This window comes from Balaenoptera borealis, assembly GCF_965194805.1.
Source record: "Balaenoptera borealis genome assembly, chromosome: 1".
Lineage (NCBI taxonomy): Eukaryota > Metazoa > Chordata > Mammalia > Artiodactyla > Balaenopteridae > Balaenoptera > Balaenoptera borealis.
The window spans coordinates 175,838,356-175,865,707 of record NC_138860.1 but is presented as its reverse complement, the minus strand read 5'-3'; positions in this window follow the sequence as shown (position 1 = coordinate 175,865,707).

The window sequence follows — 27,352 nt, the reverse complement described above, 5'->3', positions numbered from 1 at the left end:
GAAGACCCAACGCAGCCAAAAATAAATAAATAAGTAAATAAGATTAAAAAAAAAAAAAACCACAAAACATTGGCTAGAACATACCAAGGGCTTTAGGATTATTTTACCTCCCAGTCCACTGAGCTTTCCAACCCCACCTGCAGAAGCTCTTAAAATTGTGTTCCTGCGTGATCCTGGCTTTCATAGTAACTGACTGAGTAGCTGCCACCCCACCGGGGCGTGCCTGTGCTTTCCGTGCTCATGCTTGCCTCATCCAGCCCTCACCACGACCCCATCCCCACTTTACAGACAAGGAAACTGACGCCCAGAGAGAAGGAATGACCTGGCCAGGCCTTCACACCTCAGAAATCTCAGAGCCAGGATGGCCGCTCCCAAGTGCAAGCTGGTAATCCCCCCTTCTCCCAACTGCAGGAAACCCAAATTGTTATGATTATTGGTATTGTTGTCCAAAACAATACTCGAGACAATAACAATACGACAATCATGGAGGGTGCTTATTTCCATTGGCTCCACAATCATCCTGCCACCCATGGGCAGGGAACCTGGGGCTTTAAGAAGAGGCTCCTAGAGAGGCAGGATGAAAAAACAAGCAGTGAAAACCCTGCAGCTGGGCCCCAGGTGCTGGGAGAGAGAGTGGGGCAGGAAGCGGGCAGGCCATTTCTTTCTTTCCTCTTCTTTCTTATTTGTTTGAGAAGCAACTTTACTTTCTAAATCGGTCATTGTCACCCGTTGGCCTCGGCCCCACCTGGGCCAGCGCCTCTGGTGACGGGGGCTCAAGAGGAAGCTCTAGGGGGCAGGCGGGACGATGGTACTAGGTGTGGCAGGGCCCGGGCCCAGCTGGACTTGGGGGAGCCTATTACCCTCCTTCGGGTGATCAGAGCCTGGCAGACAGTGCCTGCCTGAGGTGGGACCTGGGTCCTCCCGGTTCAGCTGCCAGGGGGCTGGGGTCCATCCTAAACAGGGAGGTGGTGGGGCAGCAGTTCCAGGCAAGGCTCTCGAGTCAGATCCCTTTAGCTTCCAAGCTCTGTGACCTCATTTCTCTGAGCCTCTGTTTTCTCACCTGTAAAATGGGAGGGGTTGTTGTGAAGATTAAACATCATTAAATAACATGGCCAGGATTAAGCATTTAGCACATTTACTAGCACTTAGCATATTCACTAGCTGGAGATTCACTTAAGAGGTCAATAGTTATTGGGCATTTCCTATGTGCCAGGCGCTTTTAAAGCATTCTACACATATTCATTCATTTAATCAGCACAATAACACTTTCCTCACTAAAGACATGCGAAAACTGAGGTACACGGAGAGGCCAAATGCATTGCACACACAGGGGCAGATCCACATTTCGCAGGATGTCAGTAGAGCTTACACAATATTGTGGGGTCCCTTTAAGGAAAAGAATATAAAATTATGAATATAAAATGAGGTATAAGGTCATGCAAGTGAGAGACCTGAGGCTTAAACTTCACGAGCCCCACCCTAAATCTCCCTTTAAGCTCTAGAGCACCCTGCTAGCAAGTGGCAGAGCCCAGGCGGCCAGCTCCAGAACCCACAGTTGTTATAAAAGCAGTACTGCTGGTAGACAAGGCAGTCACTGCAAAATGCCATACAAGATGCCAGCAAATAAGAGGCAACACTTCCACCATGCTCGCCATGTGCCACACACTCTTCTAATCTAACCCTCCCAATGAACCAATGAGGTGAGCCCATTATTACCATCCCCATTATACAGATGAGGAAATTGAGGCTCAGAGAGGACCAATGACTTGCCTGAGGACAGAGCAGGATTCAAACCCAGGCAGCCTGACTGCAGGGGCCTAACGTTTAGCCACTACAATAACTGTTACCTCCCTCATCGCTGGGGATCAGAGCCTTCTGTCATCACTCCTCACCTCCCTTTGCAGGTCCCTCCATCTCTTATCCAACAGCAGCTTGGGGTGGGGACTCTGGCTTTGGAGTCAGAGATGCTTGGATACTAATCCCCACGTTGTCACTTCCTAGCTGTGAGTCCCTGAGGCAGACTTCTCACATCTCTGAACCCCCGTTTTCTCATCTGTAAGACAGGATTGCACAATTTATAGGGTGGTTATAAAGTCTAGATGCATTGATTATTTTTTTTAAATTTATTATTATTTTTTATTTTTGGCTGTGTTGGGTCTTTGTTGCTGCACGTGGGCTTTCTCTAGTTGCGACAGGTCGGGGCTACTCTTTGTTGCAGTGTGTGGGCTTCTCATTGCGGTGGCTTCCCTTGTTGCGGAGCATGGGCTCTAGGCACGCGGGCTTCAGTAGTTGTGGCAGGGGGGCTCAGTAGCTGTGGCTCGCAGGCTCTAGAGCGCAGGCTCCGTAGTTGTGGCACACGGGCTTAGTTGCTCTGCAGCATGTGGGATCTTCCCGGACTAGGAATCGAACCTGTGTCACCTGCATTGGCAGGTGGATTCTTAACCACTGCGCCACTAGGGAAGTCCTGATGCATTGATCATTATTTGACATGTTTTCTAATATACAATCAATGAACCATATATTGTGTATGTATATTTGCCTCTGTTTCTAGACCTTATGGCTGCCCTGGATAACACTCCACAGGGTGGCTTGGAGGACGAGAGATAAAGAAAGGTGAAGTGCCTGGTCCATATTAACTGTTAAGGACCGGTAGAGATTGCTATCGCAGAGGCAAGGTGAGAGGTCATTGGTAAGGAGTGGAGTGCGGAATGGAGAAAGGGCACAGAACCAGGTGCCAGGCGAGCTGCACTCTGGATGGATCTCTACCACAGCTCATTGTGTGACCTTGAACAAGATGCTCCCCTCTTTCTGGGCTCAGTTTCTGCATCTGCAAGTTGCATGCATTCTCCCCAGTGCATGAATGAAATTTTCTCGAAGGTCTTTAAGAGACTGAATTTCTGAATAGGAGCACAGGACTGTTTTCTGGGTTGCCCTGAGGGCTGCTCCCATGGAGGCTCCTGCTTCTCTTGGGGTGCTGCTTGTGGCTACCAGCCTTGAGACAGAGAGGAGGGTTTGCAGCGAACTTTCACGCCTCATCTGCACTGGTAGCAGCAATGCCACAGTGCTGTGGCCCCGGCCCGTGAGCTCCGCAGCCAGAAGGCTTTGATCTAATCTCTGTTTCCTCATCTGTAAAATGGGGATGGAGATACTAGACTTGCTCATCCCCATTGTACAGATAAGGAGACTGAGGTTCCAGGAGGCACAGAGCTTGCTGGAGGTCACGGCTCCCATCTTTCCGTGTCCTACTCTCCCATCTTTCCTTGTCCTCGGGTGAGGGCTTTCCCAGTGTGGGACCCCTGGCTCCCTCTCCCCGTCCCAGAGGCTGGGTCATGTTTTCTTTCTCTCTCTGCCCGCCATCCTGCCCCTCCTCTCTTCTCCACCTGGTAAACTCATCCGGTGGGGTCAGGCCAGCCCTGGTGCCCCCACTTATAAACGTTGTGACTTTGAGCAAGCCACCTAACCCTTCTGGGCCCCTACTGCCTCATCCATGAAATGGGGACAGCAGTCCTCACCTCGTATGTGGAAATACTCAGGACACCCAGCACCTGACCCGTTGTGACGTGCACAGAATGTCAGCTTTTTTGTCCTCATCAGTTTTCTTTTGGACCCACCTCAGATGTTGCCTTCCTGTGGGGCTGCCCCAGTGCCTCCATATGGACCGCGTTTCTCCGGCTCTCACAGCCCAGTCCCTGCGGCACTTATCACCCCGCATGGTAGCTACTCGCCATCACATCATATCCCATGCTGCCTCAGACGCCTGTGTTCTAGCCTCCTTGACATCTGCTGTGTCTGGCATGGCGGCTGGTATACCGCAGGTGCTCCGTTAAGGACTGTTGAATGGGTAAATGAATGAGGCCTCAGTGGTGCTGAATGTATGAGCTAAACTTTCTACCCTATCAGGGTAGCAGGCTTCTGGGTACTAGGACCACTGCCACTACTAACTATTTCTTCCACCAGCCCAATAAGTAGCTACCAATTATTGAGCATTTAGCATGTGCCAGGCATTGGGGTAAGCATTTCTCAGTGCCATCTTGCTTGTACCTCTCACTCGTCCTATGGGGTGGGTGTTCTGTCAGTTTCCTCATTTCACAGATAGGGAAATGGGCTCTGCTGGGGGCAGTGGTAGAATCTGTACTGGTCCATCAGGGCCCACAGCCTTTTTCCACTCCGGGGGAGGGTGGATTGTTGGAGCCCAGAACCGTGGGAGCCTGTCACCCCTTCCAGAATTAGCCTTTGCCCATTGCTTCCTTGTAGAACTTCTCTCCTCCCTTGAAGACCTTACTTCTCCCAGAACCTCTCTCAGACTCCTCAGTTTCCTTCCCAAGTTATGTCCAACCTGGAAATGTTGGTGTTCCCCAGGGTTCTGGCCTCAAACCTGCGGGCTGGTGGGGTGTCCAAACAGGTTCCTACCCACTGGGAAAGGCAAGTAGACCAATCACCGGGCCCCATTCTCCTTGATACAATGGTTGGGTTGGGCTTGGATGTGTGATGCAGGCTGGTCCGTTAAGGGCCCCCCGGGACTGTCGATGCAGCTAGTGGGGACCATAGGCTTTCTCCTTCTGAAGTGTGAGCTGATGGAATGTGAACATGTGAGTATCTTTCCTGGGACTGGAGAGGGCCCGTCTGCCATGGGAGAGAAAGAGAAGAAAGCCCATTCTTAAAGAAAGGCAGAAACACACAGAATAGATGGATGGAGGTGGTGGGGAGATAATCCAATGACATTATCAGGAATCCCGGATCCAGCAATGCCTGAAGTTGACACTCCCTTGAAACTCCAAGAAAACAGAGCCACTAGATTCTTAATCTCTCTCTTTCTCCTTAAAAAAAATTTTTTTTAACCTAGTTTGAATTGAGTTCTGTCACTTATAATGAAAAGATTCCTGACTAATATTCTCTTCTCTCTAGCCTCTCCCTGGAAGATGTTGGGTCTTATCTACTCCCACATCTGGGGGTTTAGCACAGACAGTCCTTGAAGAAATGGATGTCTGACCCATACCTCAAAGATGACCTCACCCTGCTCCCTTCCTGGGTTCCCCATCACAATTAATTTGTCCCCAACCATCTCAAGCTCCAGAGAAAGAAAATTCAGTCACCTTTACCTTCTCTCCCTCAAATCATTTTACTGTAAGTACTGCTGTTCTGTTTCAGAAAGTTCTCGCCCATCTGTCCCTTGCCATTGCCTTGGTTCAGGCCACCTTCAACTCAAAGCCACAGCTTCAGTCTGTCTTCTATTCCCTCTTCTTGCCTTTATCCATTCTCTGCAGCTACCACAGTGATCTTTCTAGAACCCACACCTGACCACATGGTTCCCCTGCTTCGAAGCCTGCATGCGTCCCCATCAACCTCAGGACAGAGTCTGAGCTCCCTAGGGAGCCACTGGAAGCCCCGCCCAGTTTGCTTTCATCTGAACTCCTCCCTCCTTCCCGCCCTGGTCTTCAGCCACATTTCATGCCCTTTCCCTGAACACACTACACACTTTCTCATCCCTGGATTTCTCTGCTGGAATTTGTCTCTGCCTGGAATACACCTCCCCTTCTCCTCATGGGAACCACAACCATCCCTCAAAGAGTCCTCTCAAGGCTGACTCCTCCGGGAAGTCCTCCTCCTTGTCACCCCTTCCCTGCCTCACCCGTTCCTCTCTCCTCTGTGCTTCCACAACACTTTTACCTCTGGCTAACTGGACCCTGAACCCCCTGATGGTAGGATCTCCCTCCCCACCTTTGTGCCAGTGTGGCATGACAAGGTGGGCTCCATGAGCGAAGGTAAAGTCCAGTGGCCTTTCTCGAGGGGACGCTCGGTAACTCACTGGCTGAATCTGGTTTGGTTCTTGACCAACCCTTGACCCTGTAGGACAAAATTATAAAATTTTTTTTTGCATGTGGACAGCACTTCACAATTTACAAGTGTTTCCAGGTTTATTTTCTCATTTCGTCTTTACATCTCGGTGGACCGTTAGGGAGGACGTTATCAACCCCATTTTACAGATGGAAAATTTGATTCAGAGAGTTAGGGATGGAACCAATCCCCAGGCCTGGGCAAGCGCCTGACTCTCTCAGATCCTCAGACTTTTCCCATCCGAGCCTCCCCCATCCTCCCCATTTCCCAGATAGGGGCTGAGAACCAAGGAAGCCCAGAGTACCTGAGTGAGAGGAGGGAATGCCTGCCTCTGGATTGGGCAGTAAGAGATGCTGACCCCAACGATAGCTGCTGCCCTCACTGTGTACCGTGGTCTAGGCACTTCGTGAGCATTATCTGCTCATGAAGAAGGGTTAATCATACCTATTTCACAAATGAGGACACTGAGGCCCAGAGCAGTTAGATTTGCCTCTCTTAGGTTCCTCCTGACGCCTCCGCATTGTACAGCGCTTTAGAGTTTATAACGTTCACGTCTCTTCCCCATCTCACCAGCCTGACACTGGGAGGTGGGCATTCTCCCATTTTACAGAGGTGGCAACTGAGGCTCAGCAGTCAGCGGCGGAGCTGGGAGACAGCACCAGGCCTTCTGACGGGGGAGCGCGCCCGGAGTCAGGGGGCGCAACCGGGGTTGGGGGGGCGGCAGGGCCGCGAGTGGGTGTCCCCGCCCCCCCCCCCACCGCCGCCCCGCAGCACGCGCGCCAGGTGCGTGGCCGGTGGGCACGGCGCAGCGGGTGCGCCCGTGTGGGCGCGGGCGAGGGACGCAAGCAGGCGGAGCCCCACGCCCATCCTCCCTCCCACCAGCCCTTTCTCCCGTGGCTGGTGGCAGGTGAGTGGGTGTCGAGGAACCGCCAGGCAGCAGAGAAAACAGGACGCCGCAGAAATCAGATTACTCACCTGCAGCTGCGACTACCCAGGGCTAATAAAAGCTGAGCTTCCTGTTGTTTCTTTATTACCACCCTCTGCCTCCCCCAGCCCCAGCTCGCTCCCAGCTGCAGCCCAGAGCCCTAACCGATTGCCAGAAACCAGTAGCTTCGGGGTCCAGGACCACTCTGCTGCCTGAATTTGGACCATGTGTGCAGCATACCACTGGGTTAATGTTTCCTCAAGGGTGGCCCTCCGTCACCTGCATGGGAATCACCTGGGGTGCTGGTTAATAAAATAGGTCCCCAGACACTGCTTCGCACCTGCTGAATCAGAATCTCTGCAGTTTGCGGCCTAAGAATCTGCGAATTCACACCAGTCTCTGGTGTTTTGCATGCAGGCTAAAGTTTGAGAACCACCGAGTTCAGGTATTGGAGGTTCAGATGCTATGAGTTTATTTTCCTGTCTGCCACCCATGAGTTAGGGATGGAACCTGGCCCCGATCTTAGCCAAGTAAGTCCACCCCACTCTCAGGGCCTTCAGGTGAGCCTCAGTTTGCTAAGTGGGGATGAAAATAATACAGATTTCTTGAAACTGAAACGAGGCTCAAATGAAATAGCATGTTTAGCACAATTCCTGGTGGTTGCTCCTGAGTTTACAACCAACCAGGAACAGACATTGAACAAATATGATGAGTGAGACCTAAGGGGTGAGCAGGATAGACAGGAGCTGTAGGGGGAGCATTAAAGGGGCCATAATTCACTCTGGGAACATTGAGAAAAGCTTCTCCAAGTTCAGTCCCCACAATGCGACAAAATGTTCCTGCCCAGGGCATTGACAACTCGTTATGGCCAGATCTGGTGGCCTCTTCTCAGTCTCTCTGTGACTCTGGGGCAGGCCACCCCCTCCTCCTTCAAGGTGAGAACCTCCCTCAGCTTCAAGGAGACCTCACAGTCCTATTTCCTCCTCCCCCCTTAGCAGCTCCTCCTCCTCCTGCCCCTGGGAATGTGGGCAACTCAGCCTGCTGCACGCCCTCCATTACCTTTCTAGATAGACAACCTCACTCACTCCTAGTTACCTTCTCCAAGCTCACCTCTGCCCTGAGCTCCCAGTGTGTAAATACAGCACCTCCTAGACATCTCCACTTAGTGACTCCCAAGCACCCCAACTCAACTAAACCAACTCCGAACTCATCCTCCTGCTCTCCCCTCCAACCTGCTTCTCCTTCTCGGCTCCCTGTCTCAGGGCATCACACCTAGATATTGTTGCATGTGATTTCTGCTCCTTTGCCCCCAAATACAGTCTTCAGTCCAATCCATTTTATCTCCCCAATAGCTCTAGAATCCATCCCTTTCTTTCCAGCCCTCCTGTCCCTGTGCACTCCACACCCCCTAGTTCAGGACTCTATAATCTCTCACCTGGATTATTTTAACAGCCTCTTAAACAGGCTTCCTGGCTCAGGTCTTACCCCTCGCTTTAGCCAGGGGGATCTTTCTGAGACACAAATCTTGTCCCTGCCTTGCCTCAAAACTTCAGTGATCCCTCTGAGCCTTAAGTGTTCAATCCAAACTCCTTCTCCTCCCATTCAGCACTCACGTGGGCAGACTGACACCCTCCTCTCCACCCCACCTCCTCAGCATGTTGCACAAACAGCAACATTGACTGAGCTCTTACTAAATGCTTTTATCATGGCGAGCCAGTTATCTTTAAAGCTTTATCTAAGCCTTATAGCATCCCATGACTGTTATTCCTGACATTGATGAGAAAACTGAGGAGGAGGGAGGCTGGGTATGTTACCCAAGGTCACACAGCTAGTAAATAGCAAAGTTGGGATTTGCACCCAAGTCTCCCTACCACCAAAGCTGGTGCTCTGCACTGCTCTGATCTTGAGCTACTTCCTCCCAACTGGGTCATGTTCTCATTTTTTGTGTCTTCCAAGAGGATGACTGGTATATGGTGGATGCTTGTTGAATGAATGAAGCCACTCTATCCACATTCCGATTTGATTCTTACAACAGCCCTGAAAACTGCAGAAGTTAAGAAGCCTTTATTATGTAATATTTCGTGAATACAAAAAAATGTGTGATGAACGTCTGGTTTATGAAGACAAACAACTATGAACCTACTGCCCCAACTTGGGCACTAGAACTTTACCAGCACCGTTGAAGCCAGCTACGTGCTTCCCCAATTCTCTTCCTTGCCTTTCTCCAGAGTTCAACACAATCCTGAATTTTGTGATCACCATTCACTTGCTTTGGAAAAAAAAATACTGTCACCCTATGGGAATGGATCCTACACAACATATTGTTTTGTTGGCTTTTTTACTTTTATGTAAATAATATGATGCATAGATATGCCTCTTTGGCTTGATTTTTTTTCACACATCACTAGGTTTCTAAAATACATACATGATTTTGCATTTTAGCTGACATTCATTCATTTTCTCAGCAGTCTTGTACTCCATCGTCTAAATTAGACCTCAGCTTCTTTATCCATTCTCCAGTCAATGACCATGTAGGTTGTTCCTAGTTTTTTGCTATAACTACTAAGGCTGCCGTGATCATTCTTTTACCTGTCTCTTGGTGCACACATGTGGGAGTTTCTCTAAGCTACATATCTGAGATTGAAATTGTGGGTCATCCAGGTATGTCCATGTTTAACTTTACAAGTGGTGCCAAGTTGTTTTCCAAAGTGCTTATACCCATGAACACTCTCCCCTCCTGCTGCCACAGAGGATGAGAGTTCCAGTGGCTCCACGTCTTCCCCAACACTTACTAACAGGTCCTCGCCAACACCAGACATCTTCACGGTGCCCAATATGTCAGTCATCATTTGCATTTCCCTAATAAGATGTAGCATCTTTTCATTTGTTTATTTTCCATCCTGGTTTCTTTTTCAGTGAACTGCATGTTCAAGCCTTTTGCCCACTTTTCTATTAGGTTGTTTTGTTGTTTTTTCTTATTGCTTTGAGGCATTCTCAGGGAGTTTCTTGGTTTTGTTCCTTTTTCTTTTCTTTTTTAAATTAATTAATTTATTTATTTATTTTTGGCTACGTTGGATCTTCGTTGCTGCACATGGGCTTTCTCTAGTTGCAGCGAGCAGGGGCTACTCTTTGTTGTGGTGCGCAGGCTTCTCATTGTGGTGGCTTCTCTTGTTGTGGAGCACGGGCTCTAGGTGCACGGGCTTCAGTAGTTGTGGCATGTGGACTCAGTAGTTGTGGCGCACGGGCTTAGTTGCTCCGCGGCACGTGGGATCTTCCCAGAGCAGGGCTCGAACCCATGTCCCCTGAATTGGCAGGCGGATTCTTAACCACTGCGCCACCAGGGAAGCCCCTGGTTTTGTTCCTTAATAGAGTTAGAATCTGAGACCCAAGTTCAGAGAGGACAGAGCTGGGTCCCAATCCCACACCCATCTGATTCCAGGACCCTTTGTACCAATCCCTTTGCTTCTCATTCATTCATTCATTCATTCACTCTTCAACTGTCTACTGATGACCTTCTCAATAAATATTGGAGAAGGAGGAGAGAGTTGTGGTTAAGAGTGTAGACTCTGGAGCCCCCCTGCCTGAATTGTAATCTCTTCTCTACCACTCACTAGCTATAACCTTGGGTAAATTTCTAACCAATCTGTACCTTAGTTTCCTTAACTATAAAATAAGGATGATACTAACAGTACCTCTTTTCCAGGGTCGATGTGTGGGGACTGAATGGGTAAATTCATACAAAAGGGTTTAGGACTATATCCAGCACAGTCAGTGCTGAATAAATAGTTAGCACATGCTAGGCACTAAGCTGGCAGGGTAACTGTTCTGGGGACGTGGGGATGAAAAGACAGTCAAGGACACTGACCTCATGGAGCTCACTGTCCAGCAGAAGGAGACAGACACAAAACAAGCTGATTAATTAATCAATCAGTCAATCAATCAATCAATTAATTATTATGGCTTATAATAAGGGCAAGGAAGAAAAGCATGGGTGACAAGACAGAGTGACCAGGCACTGACTCAGCTGTGTGGTCATGCAGGGAAAGCCCCCTGAAAGAGATGACATTTAGGCTGAGGTGTGGAGGGTGAGAAAGAGCCACCCAGGCAAAGAGCAGAGAGGAGAGTAGCCCAGCGGAGGGAAGGGTACATGCAAAGTCTCCAAGACAGGAAGAGCAGGGCATGTCCTAAAGACTGCCAGGAGAGCAGCATGGTTGGAGCCAAGTGAGCAAGGAGGTGAGGGGCAGGAGAGGAGGGTGGGGAAACCACCAGCGTGAAGAGTCCAAGTTTTACTACAAGTGCAGTGGGAGGTTTTGGAAAGTAAAGTGTTGTTTACGTTTTTAAAAGATGACTCTGACTGCTGCGTGAAGATCAACTATCTATGAATTCATCTAAATAGTTCTTGTAGCCACTAGTATTTTTAGCCACTACCCCCTCTGTGCAAAGCAAAACTTCCCTTTATTGGTCTTAAATTTACTGCTTTCAGGTTTCAAGGGGAGCCCCCTTCTGCCTTGTATCTGAGGGTTATTGGGCCCCATGTGGGATCTCCGGTCAAGATTTTTAGAGTGGTTGAGAGCAAGGTCTCCCAGCTTGCTCCTTACCTGCTCTGTGATGTTTCCCCACCTGTGAAATGGAAAGGATGAGAGTGGTCACCTCAGAGAGGCTGTGAGGATGAAGCGAGATGCAGCTTGGCCACAGGGATTGATCGATGCAGGCTAGCTGCCATGAAGATGATAATGGTGCTGATGGCGATGATGATGATGAGAGCAGTGATGGGGGTGGTGGGGATCCTGCTGCACGATCTGGGGTGAGTCACTGAACCTCTCCAGCCTGAGCTGAGAAATAAGATAAAATCAAGGTGCTGTAAAATAAGGGTGCTGGACCAGATGGTCTGCGGGGACCCACCCTGCCCTGATGTCCCAGGATTCCCTGATTTAGACCCTCTCTTCCTCCTTTCAGCCTGGTCACTCTCCTCCCTGCAATTTTGCTGTTCCCTACTGATGTGATGAGAGATGGAGCAGCTTGGCAGAGAGAAAACTGGCCTGGAGTCAGGAGGCCTGAGATTCCGGCTGTGCCATTATGCCGGAGTCCTCACCACAGTGCCTTTAACTTACATTTAAACACACACGTAGAAGGAGAGAAGAGAGAGTGCAGTGTGCAGGAATCACGGCTACGGAGTCACACTCCCATCCCATCCCATGAGCACTCACACCTTCATGGGGACATGACCTAGTGTGAGCTGCCCTGGTCCCCCAGTTGGTCCTAGTTGCCCCACATCCAGCAAAGTGTGAGCTCTCACCATGCCCAGGGTGATCCTGGCATTCAAAGGGTTTTTATACTGTGTGGCCCTAAATACAAGCCAACCTTTTCATCTGGTGGTCAGCGGAAGCCACAGCTATCTGTAACAACACAGAAGAATGAACCCCCCATATTCCCCGTCAGCTGATGGATGACCCTGTTTCCTGTTTCACTGGAAAAACAGAAGCAATCAGAAGGAGGCTTCCCCAGACTCCTGCCTCACCCTCCGCTCACCTGCTGTCCTCTGTGTCCTTTCTCTGCCTCTGCCCCGTTGCACGGATGCCTCGAGGGTACTTCTAAGACTACACCCTCCACTTGGGCTCTGCACTGTCCCTCTTGCTGACGCCGGGACACATCCAGCAATTCCTCCTGTTTCTCCTGCAGCGTCGGGTTTCCTCCCCTTCTACTGGTTATTCCCATCAACACACAACTATGCTGCAATTCTCCTGGTCTTAAGCATACATACGCACCTGCAAACACACACACACTTTTCTTTGCTTCCCTTTACGGTAAAACTTCTCCAAGAGTTTTCCAGATTGACACTCTGTATTGCTCTTTTCCTTTTCTCTCTTGAACTCACTCTAGTTGGGCTTTCACCCCCACCACTCCATGGAAACTGCTCTTGTCAAGGTTATCAATGACCTCCTGCTGCCCAATGCAATGGTCAGTTTTCAGTGTCCTCCTCAGCAGTATCTGACCAGGTGATCGAGCCCTCCTCCTTGTACACATCCTTCCTGGATCCTCCTGGATCCCACTCTCTTGGTTCCCCTCCCAACTCAGAGGATTCCTTTCCAGTCTCCTTCTCCCTCATCTTCCCGACATCCACATGCTGGAGTTCCCTTGGACCTCTCCTCTCCTCTGGCTCACTCTCCAGGTGCCCTCATCCTTCCTGAGACTTTAAATACATTCTTAAATACTAATGACTATAGATTTGTTTCTCCAGCCCAGACCTTCCCACTCAACTCCAGAATCATATATCTCTACTCAGATATTCAGCAAGAAACTCAAACTCCATATGTGCACAATGGAACTCTTCACTTTTACCCTCAAACCTGACCCTCTGTTGGTCTTCTCGTCTCAGCAAGTAGCAACTCCATCCTTCCCGTTGCTCAGGCCACAATGAGGGTCATCCTTGACTCCTCTCTATCACACCTACATCTGACTCAGCACAAATACCCCGGCCCTACCTTCAAAAGATGTCCAGAGGGAATTCCCTGGTGGTCCAGTGGTTAGGACTCGGTGCTTTCACTGCCAGGGCCCAGGTTTAATCCCTGGTCGGGGAACTAAGATGCTGAAAGCCACGTGGCGTGGCCAAAGGAAAAAAAAAAAAAGATGTCCAGAATCTGACCCTCTCCACAGCTACTACCTGTGTCCAAGGCACTGTTTTTTCCTGCCTGGTTTTGTGTAAAAGCCTCCCAGTGGGGCTCTGCTTCCTTCCTTGCCCCTCCCCCCATGTTCCATTTTCCATATCATAGCCAGCATCATCTTTTAAAACATGAGTCAAATCACTTCATTCCAGTGGCTCCCTTCTCACTTGAAGAAAATCTTAACACCTTACCGAGACCTAGAAGGTCCTACTTGAGCTGTGCACACCTCTTCACCTTACCTCCTCTGGCTTTCTGCTCCCTCACTTCAGCTACCCTGGCATCCCTGCTGTTCTTTGAGCAGCCAAGCACAACTGCACCTCAGGGCCTTTGCACTTGCTGTTCCCTTCCCTCTGGCCCATTTATCCATCCACAGGGCTCACTTCTGCTCATCAATAAAGAGGCCTTCCCTGGCCACCTTACATAAAATAGCTCCCTGTCCTCCCCCACTCACCTCTGCCACTTTCAAGCCCCCTCTCCTGCTTGACTTTTCTTCATAGCACTCGTCATTATTGAGCGGACATATTAAGCATTTTCTTGTTTATTTGTTTATTGTATGTCTGACCCCTAGAATGTCAGCTCCACAAAAGCAAAGACTTTGTTTCATCCTCTGCTGTATTATCCAGAACAGTGCCTGGCTCCTAGTGGCTGCTGAATAAATATATGTTAAATGAATGAAAGTGTGTGAATAACTCAGAAGCTATTTTTTAGTATCCACTGGGCATCTTCCTAAAGGATTTTCAAGCATTTGCTCATTCAACAAACATTTTGTGGGGTATTTTATTTATGTGCCAACCTAAAAACCCAACTTCCAGTAAGATGAATTTCCACCGTGTTCTCTGTGTCATGGCCCTCCCTAGGTTCCTTCGGTGAGATGCAGAAACCATATATTCAACATGAATTTGTTGAGCATCTGTCACGTGCTGACTATTGTGCCAGGGTCTGAAATTCAAAAACAGTCCAGGAATTCCCTGGTGGTCCAGTGGTTAAGACTTGGTTCTTTCACTGCTGTGGGCCCGGGTTCCATCCCTGGTCGGGGAAGTAAAAGATCCTGCAAGGTGCGGAGTGGCGAAAAAAAAAAAAAAACAACCCACAAAAAACAAACAAACAAAACAGAAAGGAGAGCTCAAAATAAGATCATCTCTGGAGAGAGAGGCAGAGACGAAAATGGTATAATGTAAACACACAATTGCCCTAAGAGTAAAAATATTGGTGAGGATGTGGGTAACATCACAGGTGGAAATGTAAATCGGCAGGACCTTGTGGAAGGCAGGTCCTTTTGCTCCTGAATCTCCAGTCTAGGAATTTACCCTCAGGAAATTATCACCCAAAGACAAAAAGACACAGGGAAGTTCACTGAACTTTTTTTTTTCCATCATAGTGAAAAGTTGGAAACACCAATGTCCAAACCATAGGGGTTGGTTATGAAAGTTATGATAGATCCATACAATGGATACTAAGAGGCCATAAACATGAGGTTGTGGAGGAATATTTCGTGAAACTTGAGACGATATTTGCAATATATTATTAAAAGAAAAAAATTTTTTAAAAACAGATTGCAGGGCTTCCCTGGTGGCGCAGTGGTTGGGAATCCACCTGCCAGTGCAGGGGACATGGGTTCGAGCCCTGGTCCGGGAAGATCCCACATGCCGCGGAGCAGCTAGGCCCGTGCACCATGGCTACTGAGCCTGTGCTCTAGAGCCCACAAGCCACAGCTACTGAAGCCTGCGTGCCTAGAGCCCGAGCCCTGCAGCAGGAGAAACCACTACAATGAGAGGCCTGCGCACTGCAGCGAAGAGTGGCCCCCGCTCGCCGCAACTGGAGCAAGCTGCGCGCAGCAACAGAGACCCAATGCAGCCAAAAAATAAATAATAAATAAATAAATAAATTTATTTTAAAAAAAACAGATTGCAAAACAACATGTATGTTATTCTTATATACACACATTTGTATGTGTTTAGTTCCAGGAGGATGTCTAGAGGGACAGCTCCCACATGTTGAAATGGGGTGGTTTCAGTTATCGAATTGGGGTGGTGCATGTGTGGGTGTTTATTGTGTTACTTTTTCAAACTTTCTGCGTGTTTGAAAAAATCTTACAAGAAAAAGTTGAAAGAAAATGTAGTTATTTTGGAGTAGAATGATTTGGGGAGTTTTTTTTTCTTCTTTGTAATTTATGTATTTCATTGAATTTTCTATAATGAGCATGTACTACTTTTACAAAAATAATGAAGTTATTTCAAAATAAAAGATAGTTTGGGAGTTCCCTGGTGGTCCAGTGGTTAGGACTCAGCGCTTTCACTGACGTGGCCTGAGTTCAATCCCAGGTCGGGGAACTAAGATCCTGCAAGCCGCTCGGTGCGGCCAATCAATCAATCAATCAATAATAGCTCTTGTCATACAAAAAAAAATTTTTATTAAAAGAAATAAATAATAGCTGCCCTGATAGTTTAAAAAGAAAAAGGAAGACAATACCAATACTTGCAAATAGAGAATTGGGTAAATAAATCATGGGAGTCATATAAATACTGTGCTACTGTTTAAAAAGGTGTAATAGAAAAGATATTTATAGTACTTTGATAAGCAGAAAAACAGGCCATAAAATAGTCTGTACAGTATTAACTCATTTTCAAAAAAAACAATATATATATAATGCCCACCCATAGAGAAAACTGGAAATATCCACTCCAAAATGTTAGCAGTAGTTTTCTTTGGGAAATGGAATTACAGGTTGTTTTTTCCCCCTTCCTTTTGCTTATTTGTATGTCATAAGTCAGTTTTGTCCAATAGAACTTTCTGCGGTGATGGAAATGTTTTATATTTGCACTGTCCAATATGGTAGCCACTAGCCACGTGTAGCTACTGACCCTTGAAATGTGGCTAGTGAGACTGAAGAATTGAATTTTAAATTTTATTTAATTGTAATTAATTTAAATCTAAATGACCACGTGTAGTAAGTGTCTGTTGCATCGGGCAGCACAGTTCTGAAGTGTTTACAAGGAACACGCATAGGCTTTGCAAAGAGGAAAAAGAGCTTTTCTTTCTTGTTTGTTTTGTTTGTTCATTTGCTCTGCCATGCTGCTTGCAGAGCTCCCTTGAGATCTCAGCAAGAGGCAGTGAGTGTGAGGGCTTTACAGACTGTAGAGTGCTGTGCTCAGGAGCTGCTTCTGTACATGACTCTTCTTCCTCTTGCCTGGGCCCTTTTTCTTCCCCACCTCTGGGCTCTGATATGGAGCCCCGATGACAGAAAGCATCTCTGAGTGGCTCCTGGAAGTGGGGAAGGGTGTCCTGAGATCTGGCCTCTGCACCTAAGGAGGAATTCATTCACTCATGCATTCATTCAACAGCCATTGCACACCTTCTCCCTGCTGCCCAGGCCCTGCACTAGGCCCCAGGTATAGAGGGGCCATGGCATGTGGAATCTGCCCACATGGAGATTAAAGTCAGGCTTGGGAGGCATGGAGTGGAGAGTCACAGGGCATGGACACTGAAGGCCTGAATTCGGGCCCCAGCTCAGCCTCCTCTGGGCAGGCCATTTCATCTTCCTAAACCTCCATTTTTTTCTTGTGTAAAAGTGGGAAAATAGTGACACTGCCCTGCTGATCCCACGGGGTTGATCAGGGCTGGGAAAGTGAATTGCAAAGGCCTGCGGAGATGTTTATGGTCAAAGAACATTCTCTACTGGGGAATAAGTGGGCAGTGACAGCCAATTCAATGCCCACTGTAGGTATTATTATTGTTAATATTTGATCACAACACACCATAGTTTCTTTAAGCATAGTTGAAATATCAACCTTAGGAAGGCCAGAAAAAGATGTAACCGTTCATCCATGGGACATTTACTGATCCCCTATGGTGTTCCAAGCCAAGGTGGGGTAGTGGTTCTGTCTGGAAATACGGACCTGGATTATGGCCCTTCCCTTGGAAACCTGACAAGAGGGCAGAGGGGACACGAGGAGACAGACGAACTCCATTCGGCCGTTCCACTGGTATATGCCAGGCCACTGGGGACGCAATGGAACAAGGCAGCCTCCGCTCTCAGGAAGCTTTCAAAGGAAGTGAGAGAGGCAGATATTCATCAAATAGCCACCCAAATATACAATTACGAACTGTGATACGGGTAAGAGGAGGAAGCACAGAGTGCTATGAAGGCATATCGTGGGCGATCTTGATTCAGTGGCGGTGGGAGGGTCAGAGGTGTCTCTGAGGACCTGAAGGAGTTTAATAGGAGGTGAAGGGGTGCGGAAAGAGGTTCCAGGTGGAAGAAACAGTATGTGCAAAGGCCCGAGGTGGGAGGGGGAAGAGCGTTCCTGAGGCCAGTGTGGCTGGAACCCAGTGTGCAGAACAGATGGACTATATTATGTGGTTGGGGACAGAGCAGAGCCCACAGGGTCTGGTGGACCATGCTTGGGAGCCAATGAAGGGTTTGAGGGGAGGGGCAGTGAGGGTAGCCGTCCATTCGTGGAAGAACACTGAAGGGGCAGGGTGGGCACAAGGGTGGCTGGTGTAAGGGAGGTGGCATTGGGGATGTGGACCAGGGGAGAGATGTGAGAGCTGTATGGGAGGTAAATAACTTGGTGTTGGATTCACCCTGGGGGAGGTGGCAAGAGGGATCCTAGTGTGAGAAGCTCTGTGAGCAAGAAAGTTCTGATTAAAGCGGACTTGAGGGGCCTGGGGCAGGCTTCCCAGGTGGAGCGGGTCTCCCTGGGCTGTGGAATGGGTTGCAGCACCCCTGGTGGAGAGACAGGGGAAGGACAGTCTCCACAGATGAACCCATGGAGCAAAACTTGTGTGTGCTTGGGGATCTGGGGGTGAAATGAAACTAACATTAATTGAGTACTGGCCGTTTGGCCAGGCCCTATTCCAAATGCTTTACCTTCACCACCTCATTTAATCCCCACAACAACCCTACAAGGTCGGTGTTATTATCATTCCCATTTTACAGATGAGGACACTGAGGCTGGAAGAGGCTCTGCCACTGGGGCATGAACTCCAACCAGGCTGACCCCAGACCTGCCTTTGGGCCATGGGGTCAAACTGCTCATGTAGTTTGGGGTGACTAGAGCTGGAAGAGTTGGAGAAGCGAGAGGGATGAGGCCGAGGCTGGAGAGATGGGCTGGGACCAAACCCTGAAGGGCTGCATGTGTGGGGCTGGGGGATCTGGACTTTATTGTAGCAGAATAGGTAGCACGTTCTTAGGGTGAGGATGATGAGATCAGATGTGCTTTTTTGAGAAGTCACTGTAGAACCAGACAGGCAGAGAAAAGCCAGAGGGGGTGGGGAGACAGGCAGGGGAGAGACCACTGCAACAGTGGAGGGGAGAGTGGGAGGGCGAGGCTGCAGCTGCAGGGCTCCGGCAGGGGTGGACCCCAGCCAGACAGTTCCAGGTTCCATTCAACAGGGTGGCTGGCAGGTGGGATGTGAGGGGAGAGCAATCAAACTTGAGTAACTGGGTGGTGCTGATTATTTTATTCATGCGAGAGCAAACTTTTATTGAGCACCTACTAAGTGCCAGGTCCTGAGCAATGCACAGAGAGCACAGAGAAAAAAGATAGGATTGCTGGCCTGGAGAAGCCAAGAAGGGAAGTGGGAAACAATGGAAGAGAGGAAGGGAAGGGGAGGCAATGATGAGTTTGGTTGGGGGTGCTCTGCATTAGAGGGGCCAGGGGTAGCCATGTGGCAATGTCCGGGGGACTCTGGAGAGAGGGTCCGGGACTCGGGAGAGAGGTCGAATTTGAGATACACGATTTTAAAAATCAAATCTTGAGCACTGCCCTGCACACCGCCCCCCCCTCAAAGGGAAGACTTCATGTTGTTTATTGCCAGTTTTTTGTTTGCTTTTCAGGTTTGTACTACAAGGCTTAATAACAAAATCAAAGTTTTTTGGGAAAAAAAAAAAACTTCCTGAAAATTATTGAACTGTACGCTTAAAATGAGTAAATTTATAACGTATAAATTATAGCTCAATAAGGTTTAAACATGCAATTAGGAAAAAACTGAGTCTTGAATTTTCTAGGAAGTCACGAAACACAGATGCGGAGAACACTCCCCACAGAGGGCAGGAGTGAAAGCCTGGTGACGTGACTGGACGTGGGTAACGCGGTGTGGCTGAATTCGGGCAGCTTGGGAGGGAACAGGAGTTGGTGCCTCTCTCTGAAGCCATCTGTTCTAGTCACATCACTGAGCACTGACCCCCTGCAGGTGCTGCAACACGAGCCTTTCATCCTAGATGGAATCAATCCTCCAGACAACCCCAGAAGGAAAGATGCCATCCTCATCTTACAGATGGGGAAACTGAGGTTCAGAGAAGTTAAGCCAGTTACCCAAAGTCACATTGCCTTTATCAAAGGAGTAGAATCAGTCCAGTCCGGCTCTGTCAGCTCCAAAGTTTGGCTCCCAATGAACATTCTAGACCAAGTTTTGTCGCATACAGCAAACATCCCCATCCAAGCAGAGGCAAGCAGTGCAGATGGGCCCTGGGAGCCCAGCGTAGGGAGGCGAGGGGCCGAGACACTGGTGCTGCGATGGCTCCACCTGCTGGCTAAGGTGTGGAGCTAGGCCGCAAGGGGAAGGCGCTCATTCCTAACACAGTTCTCTTTTTCTGCCCCTCTTCTCAACGCGGTTTCCTCCCTACAGCCCTGGGGGGCTAGTGGGCAGGGATTGTTGTCTGGCTTCAATTTACCAATAAGGAGACCAGGGCTCAGAGAGGAGAAGTGACTTCTCCAAGATGACTCAGAGAAGTAAAGGAAGACCCAGGATTCAAATGCATGTCAGTGAGATGCACTCCACATTCCACCTGCCCCCGGTGTGGACTTAGCCCCCAGCGTGTCCCCTGAGGGCATCTAGGGGCATCTAGGTCAATCCCCTCTCTTTCTGGTTCACAGATGGAAAACAGGTCAGGTAGTGACCTGATCGACCCAGCTTTGTCTCTGCGGGATTATGCCTTGCAGAGGCTACCTCAGGATTCGCACGGGGTTTTCTAGGTTCTCTGTCTGGGCAGAAGTCCCTCCCCCTCCCTGCTTGGGAATCTAAGCCAGGCGGCATTTCGCTTTGAGAAGTGGCTTCCCTTTCTCCTTCCGCAGCCCCTCAGGTATTCTGGGTCTCAGCTTCAGGAAGTAGGAAAGGGAGAAAAAGAAGGGAAGCTCAGTAGAAGTGGTGGTCGGGGAGCAGTGAGCTAGGAGGAGAGGCAGCGGCAGGGGCATTGCAGGAGGCAGAAGCGTGGGGCCAGAGCAAGGCCAAGGTCAGCGGTGATGACAGCAAGGACCCTAGGCTGAGCTACCACTATTAAGGGACCTGCACGAGGTAGGTGCTTTTCGGGGATATCACCCTTAACCCTCTCAATGACCCTGAGAGGCAGGAAGGATTATTACCTTCATTTACAGCTGAGGAGCAGTATCAGGGGATTGGAGTAACGTGCCCAAGGTTACACGCAAGTGAGTATTTTAGCTGGAATCTGAAAACAGGAAATGTGACTCCAGGAGAAAGGGATTGATGGAAAGCAGATGGGCTACCCAGACATCAGGCTAGGAGCGGGGAGCAAAGCTGCTGGGGGATCTTGCCGTTGTGCATATGAATGTATATGTGGCAGGGAGGGAGAGTGTCTGAGAGTCTGTTTTCACACCTTGGTGACAGCCCTGGGGCATGAGTTGTCTGACTGTGGCTGAGCAAGCTGGGATTGGTGAGGGGCCAGAAAGGCTTCTTGTCGCCCACATCCCTGGGCCGACTCCTAGTCACACTTCCCAACTCAGCTTAAAAGTCACCTCCTCTGGGAAGCCCTCCCGCATTGCTAAAACAGGGTCAGATCCCCATGTTACACACATGCAATGCTTCTCCTGCCAAGCATTCATCCTGTGTGTTAGTGTTTAACTCTTTGTATTTACTCAGTAAATGCAAATTTGCCTCTGACCCAATGGGGATTGGTAGTGGGCAGGTACCAAAAAACTCTAGACAAAAAATAGACATGTGGGGCAGATTGCAGAGAGACCCACTAACCTTGAATACTCAGTGCCTCCTGAGCTCCAGGCTCTGAGTTTTAATGAGAGAATGGAGAGCGACGGCTAATCTTCCCGTGGGTTAACTGGAGTTATATCAAAGCAGCTTCCACTCGGTCTGCTTAATATCCATCTTTCCACCCTATTTGCCAGCCTGTGAAGGTCCAGATAACTGTCTTGATTCCTGTTGTATCCTCAGCACTTAACACAAAACCTCACATGTGGTCCTGGCATTAGGTAAACACTTGTTGAACAAATGAGTGAATGAATGAATGAGGGCCATGAGTCTGGGCACCGGCTGGGGAGGCCAGGTTTGTTGTGAGGGTGTGAGGGGAAGGGACCCAGGAAGGACTTGCACAGGGTGGTGGCAGGGGGCCACCAGGCCACTTGTGGTCCCCTCTGCAATGACCTCACCTGGAGTTGGGCAGTGGGGGCTACATCCGGGGGCCCTGAGACAGCACCTCTGTGCTGGGCTGGCTTCCCTGAAAGGCAACTGGGAGAGAAAGCCTGGAGAAGGCAAGCAGTGTGTCCCCCTTCCTCCCCAACCCCCAACCCAGATGGCTGGTCCCCTCTTTGCCCAAGCCCTCCTGGGGAAACCGAGGAGGCTAAGCAGCCCATCCCGGGGCAGCGGGCCAGGCCACCCCACCAGCACCTGGCCAGGTACTGCCCTTGAGGCTGTTACCTGCAGCCTCCCTGGGAACAGTGGTAACGGAAATAGAAAACTCCCCCCCAGCCCCCATTCCCACGCCTGATCTGGAAGTAGGACTTAGGGATAGTGACAGCGGGGAGAAAGCGGCGGAGTCAGACAGATGCCACTGTTCATCTGCAAGAGGCACATGAGCCTCAGCCCCCTCATCTGGAAAGGGGGATAATAATAGCCACCATTTCAGAGTTTGCTGTGAGGATTACATATTTTCCGGAGCATAGTTCGGTAGGTGACACCACTACCAATATAAACGGTGAGGAGTCACCCTCTCACAGTCTGCCCCTCACTAACATTAATACCTCATCTTTATCGAGCACTTCCTATGTGCCAGGTACACTCTTAGCACTTTGCCTGCATTAATCATTTAATCCTCATACAAGGTTGTGCCTGTTTTGTAATAAAGACAAGGAGTCTTAGGCACAGCAGGGCACACAGCTAGTAAGGAGTGGAGCTGGGATTTGAACCCAGACAGTCTGGCTCCAGAGCGGGTGTCCCTAACCACTTTGCCACATACTTGTATTGTCTGGTCAGGAGCATTTTTCACATTGCTGCGTCATTAGGGGTGATAATCTTCTTAGCCTCGCTGCAGTTGGTTCAGCTCAGCATTTTCTGATCACTTATTGGTGCCAGGCCCCATGCTGGGATAGAAAAGGAGGCCACAGAGAGCTCTCAGTTGGGTTGGAGACAGACACTTACACAAATACCCACACTAGCAAGTGGTGGGTTCAGTGATAGTGCTTCTACAAGGCACAGAGGAGGGAAGGATATACCTTAGGACAGATTTGACTGAAAGCAGAATGATTGGCTCAAAGAGAATGAATGTTTGTAACCTGAGCAGGGTCTTGAAGGATGAATAAGAGTTTGCCAGGCAAAGAAGTGGAAAGAACACTTCAGATAGAGAGAAGAGCATGTGCAAAGGCAGCATGAAACACCATGGTAGGTTCAGAGCAGCAATCATTTAGTAAAACTGGAGCATAAAGAGGAGGGGGATGGTGTGTGGATGTTTCCAGGAATCAGGGTTTTTCACTCTATAGCTAATGGCAGCATTATAGGGCAATCTTGTAAAAGCCAGCTGTGTGGACTTGGGCAAGTTCCTTTACTTCTCTGAGCCTCTACTTTCTTTTCTGTAAATTGGGATACAATAAAAACTTCCTCATAGGACTGTAGTGAGAGTGAAGTGAAATAATATCTTTTAGGTGTCTAAAACAAAGTGCTCAGTAAATGTGAGTTGTTGTTATTGTTACAATTATTATGAATATATGTAAAACATTTACTTTAAAAAAAAAAAAAAGCAACAAGCAAATCTCCTTTTTTCAGATGGACTCCCAGAAGTGAGGGAGGAATTTAACAGATCAGATAGCACATGTTGAATAAATGAAGTTGAATTATTTTTTTTATATAAATTTATTCTATTTATTTATTTTTGACTGCATTGGGTCTTCATTGCTGTGCGCAGGCTTTCTCTAGTTGCCGCAAGCAGGGGCTACTCTTCGTTGGGGTGCGCGGGCTTCTCATTGCGGTGGCTTCTCTTGTTGCAGAGCACGGGCTCTAGGTGCACAGGCTTCAGTAGTTGTGGCACGTGAGCTCAGTAGTTGTGGCTCGCGGGCTCTAGAGCGCAGGCTCAGTAGTTGTGGCTCACAGGCTTAGTTGCTCCGCGGCATGTGGGATCTTCCTGGACCAGGGCTCAAACCCGTCTCCCCTGCATTGGCAGGTGGATTCTTAACCACTGCGCCACCAGGGAAGCCCCGAAGTTGAATTATTTACACAGAATTTTCCTCCCGCAAACTTAAAGGCAAAGTTCACAGTTTTGTTTTAAACCCCCAGGAGCATGTAAAACCAGGGAACATGGGAAGAAACCCAGTGTCTGCAATAACCCTGGAGTTTTGTTTCAAAGCATTTACTATAATCCATAGTAATGTATCGATCTGTGCAATTTATCTTTTTAACCTTTTCTTGAAGTATAATAAACACACACAAAAGCACACAAATCCTAAGTGTACGGTTCAATGCATTGTCACAAAATGAACACACCAGCATAGGGAATTCCTTGGCGGTCCAGTGGTTAGGACTCGGCGCTTTCACTGCCTGGGCTCGGGTTCAATCCCTGGTCCGGGAACTAAGATCCCACAAGCTGTGCAGCACAGCCAAAAAAAGAAATTTAAAAAATTTAAAAAATGAACACACCAGCATAACCTGAGCCCAGATCAAGAAACAAAAATGAGGGACCTCCCTGGCAATTTCGTGGTTAAGACTCCACGCTTCCACTGAAGGGGGCACGGGTTCAATCCCTGATCTGGTAATTAGGATCCTGCATGTTGCGCTGAAAGAAACAAATACGACCAGCTCCCCCAGAAGCCCCTTCTCACACCTCCCAGTCACCCCCTCTCCCACAGGTAGCTACTAGTGGGTAATTATTTATCCACATAGAAAGCATCTGTATCCCCTATGTATTATTTTCTTAGGGCTGCTGTCATAACAAAGTACCACAAACTTGGTGCTTTAAAACACCAGAAATTTCTTCTCTTGTAGTTCTGGAGGCCAGAAGTCCAAATTCAAGGTGTTTGCAGAGTCGGTTCCTTCTGAAGATTCTGTGGGAGACCCCATTCCATGACTTTCTCCTGGCGTCTGGGGGCTGCCAGCAAAATCCTTGGTGTCCCTGGGAAGGGTGACTGCCCTCCAGTCTCTGCTGCCTCCACAAGGCCTTTTCCTCTGTGTCTTTCTCAGTCCTGTTTTGTCTTCTACAAGGACATTCTCATTGGGTTTAGGGCCCTCCCTAATCCAGTCTGATCTCACTCCATCCTTATCTTAATTACATCTGCAAAGACCCAAATAAGGTCACATTCTGAGGTTCCAGGTGGACATGAATTTTGGGGGAGACACTATTCAACCCACTACACCTTACAAGAGTGCAAGCCCCAGGAGGGCAAGGGGTGTCACTCATGTTTGGATGCCCAGAACCCAGCCCAGGGCCTGGCATATATGAGCTGCTCACGAAATACTGGCTGAATAGATGAATAAGCAGTACATCTTCACATCAGGGGCACCAGCACTGCACGACTGACACGCGGTGGGTGGTCAGTAATTGACTGATGAGCAAATGAGATTTGAACACGAGTTGAGAATGAATGCAGAGGGTAGAAATGATAATAGGTGCTGTTCATTGCGCACTTACTTTGTGCTCCCTGGTTTCTGTGTCTGCTTCCACGAAATCTCATTTTACATATAATAGAGGGACCATATTTCCCCTTTACATGGGACAGTGCCAGTTTACATGTATTGTCCCAGCATAGTGAGTATTTCATTCTCACTCTCCCCTTTCATTCTCAGAAGTCAATAAAGTATGTGGTCACCCTACAGATAAGGCAAGTGAGGCTTTCCAAAGTGCTGAAGGGAATAAATTCAGCACCTGATTTGCACACTCAGAGGCTCTGAAGTCCTTGCCCTCAACTGCTAGTAGCGGTGGGGTGTGGATTAGGAGAGGTTGCTTGGCAGAGATAAGCTGGTGTCATCCAATCAACTCAAGAGAGAGGTCACAGCGTGGACGGGCATCTTCCTGGGACTATAAGGCCAGCTCCCTCACTGCTCCCATCCAGTGATTCGTGGGGAGAAGAGGTGCCTCGTGAGAAGGAAGGGAGAGCCCAGAGGATCCCTTTGGAGGACACGGACAAGACCTCAGAGAAGGAGGTTGAAAAGAGGGGCTTCCCCCTGGCCAGGTAACCCCTCAGGAGAAAGGTCTCTACAGGAGAAAGCCCCCCAGAGGACACTGTCCCCCTTTTCCTGCTGCCCAAGGAAAAGATTCCTGCAGAAAAGACTGGAAAGCTTCTGAATTTTGGTAAGAGAAAGGGCTCACTCTGAACTCTGCATCTTCTTCCCCAAACTCCTCCTTCTCCAGACTCCCCATCTTGGTCCACAAATCCCCACCCACACAGACTGGCTACCTAATTGGCAGGGCCCAGTGCAAAATAAAAATGCAAGGCCCCTTGTTTAAAAAGTATTAATAACTTCAGGACTGCGGCAGCAGGGCATTAAACCAGCACTGGGCCTTTCTGAGTATGGGGCTGTGCAGGTCACATGCCCGTAAAGCTGGCCCTGCAGCCACCTATCACCCAGGCTGGAAACCTGACTGTCATCCTTGGCTTCTCCCCCTCCTTCACCCCCACTTCAAGTCCTGTAGATTCAAGTTCACCAAACAGCTGCCCCCCTCCATCCTAAATGCCATTCCTCTGATCCAGGCAGCACTTCTCACCTCTGGACAAGAGCATCCGTTCAAATAGCTTCCAGTCTCGCCTGCTCTGGCCCATCCTCCCGAAGGAAAGCCACAGAAAGCTCCCCGAAGGCTAGTCTCACCCTAGCACCTCCCTGCCTAAAACCTTCAATGGCATCTGCTATGAACTGAACTGTGTCCCCCCAGCCGCAAACTCATATGTTAAAACTCTAACCCCCAATGTGACTTATTTGGAAATAGGACCTTTAGGAGGTAACTAAGATTAAATGAGATCATAAGGTTGGGTTCCCTGATCCAATAGGATTGGTGTCCTTATAAGAAGAGACACCAGAGAGCTTGCCTCCACCCCGTCCCCAGCACAAGCACAGAGAAAAGGCCATGTGAGGCCCCAGGGAGAAGGTGGCCGTCTGCAAGCCAAGAAGAGAGTGTCACCAGAAATCGGATCTGCTGCCACCTTGATCTTGGACCTCTGGCCTCCAGAGCTGTAAGAAAATACATTTCTATTGTTTAAGTTACTGAGTCTGCGGTATTTTGTTATGGCAGTCCGAGCTAATAGAGCTCCCCTCTGCCTAAGCTCTGGTCATGGTCTTTGTGGCCCTGTGTGGTCGGGACCCACCTCTCCAGACCATCTTCTTTCCTGTCTCTGGGGGTCCACAAGCTCTCTCTCCTCTGGGTCTTCCAACATGCTCTTCCTCTGCTTGAAACAGTCTTCTCCATCTCTTCATCTGGCCAAACGCTGCTCTACTTTCAGTCCAGCTTAGAAATGAAGCATCCCTGACCTCCCCCACCCGTGAACTGCCAGGTTGGGACCCTTCCTCCCTTCCCCTACAGACTTTCCACGCTCCCTCTCTTGTCAGTAAGATTTGTCACTCATGTCACTACATATTTGGGGCCTCTCTTACTTGCTAGTTCAGGATCTCCCTGAGTACTGGGACTTATTCTGTTCATCCTTCTGTCTGAAGCACCTGCTGGTCCCAGGGCCTTTTAACCCTGGTGGCTACTGCAGGAAGTTTG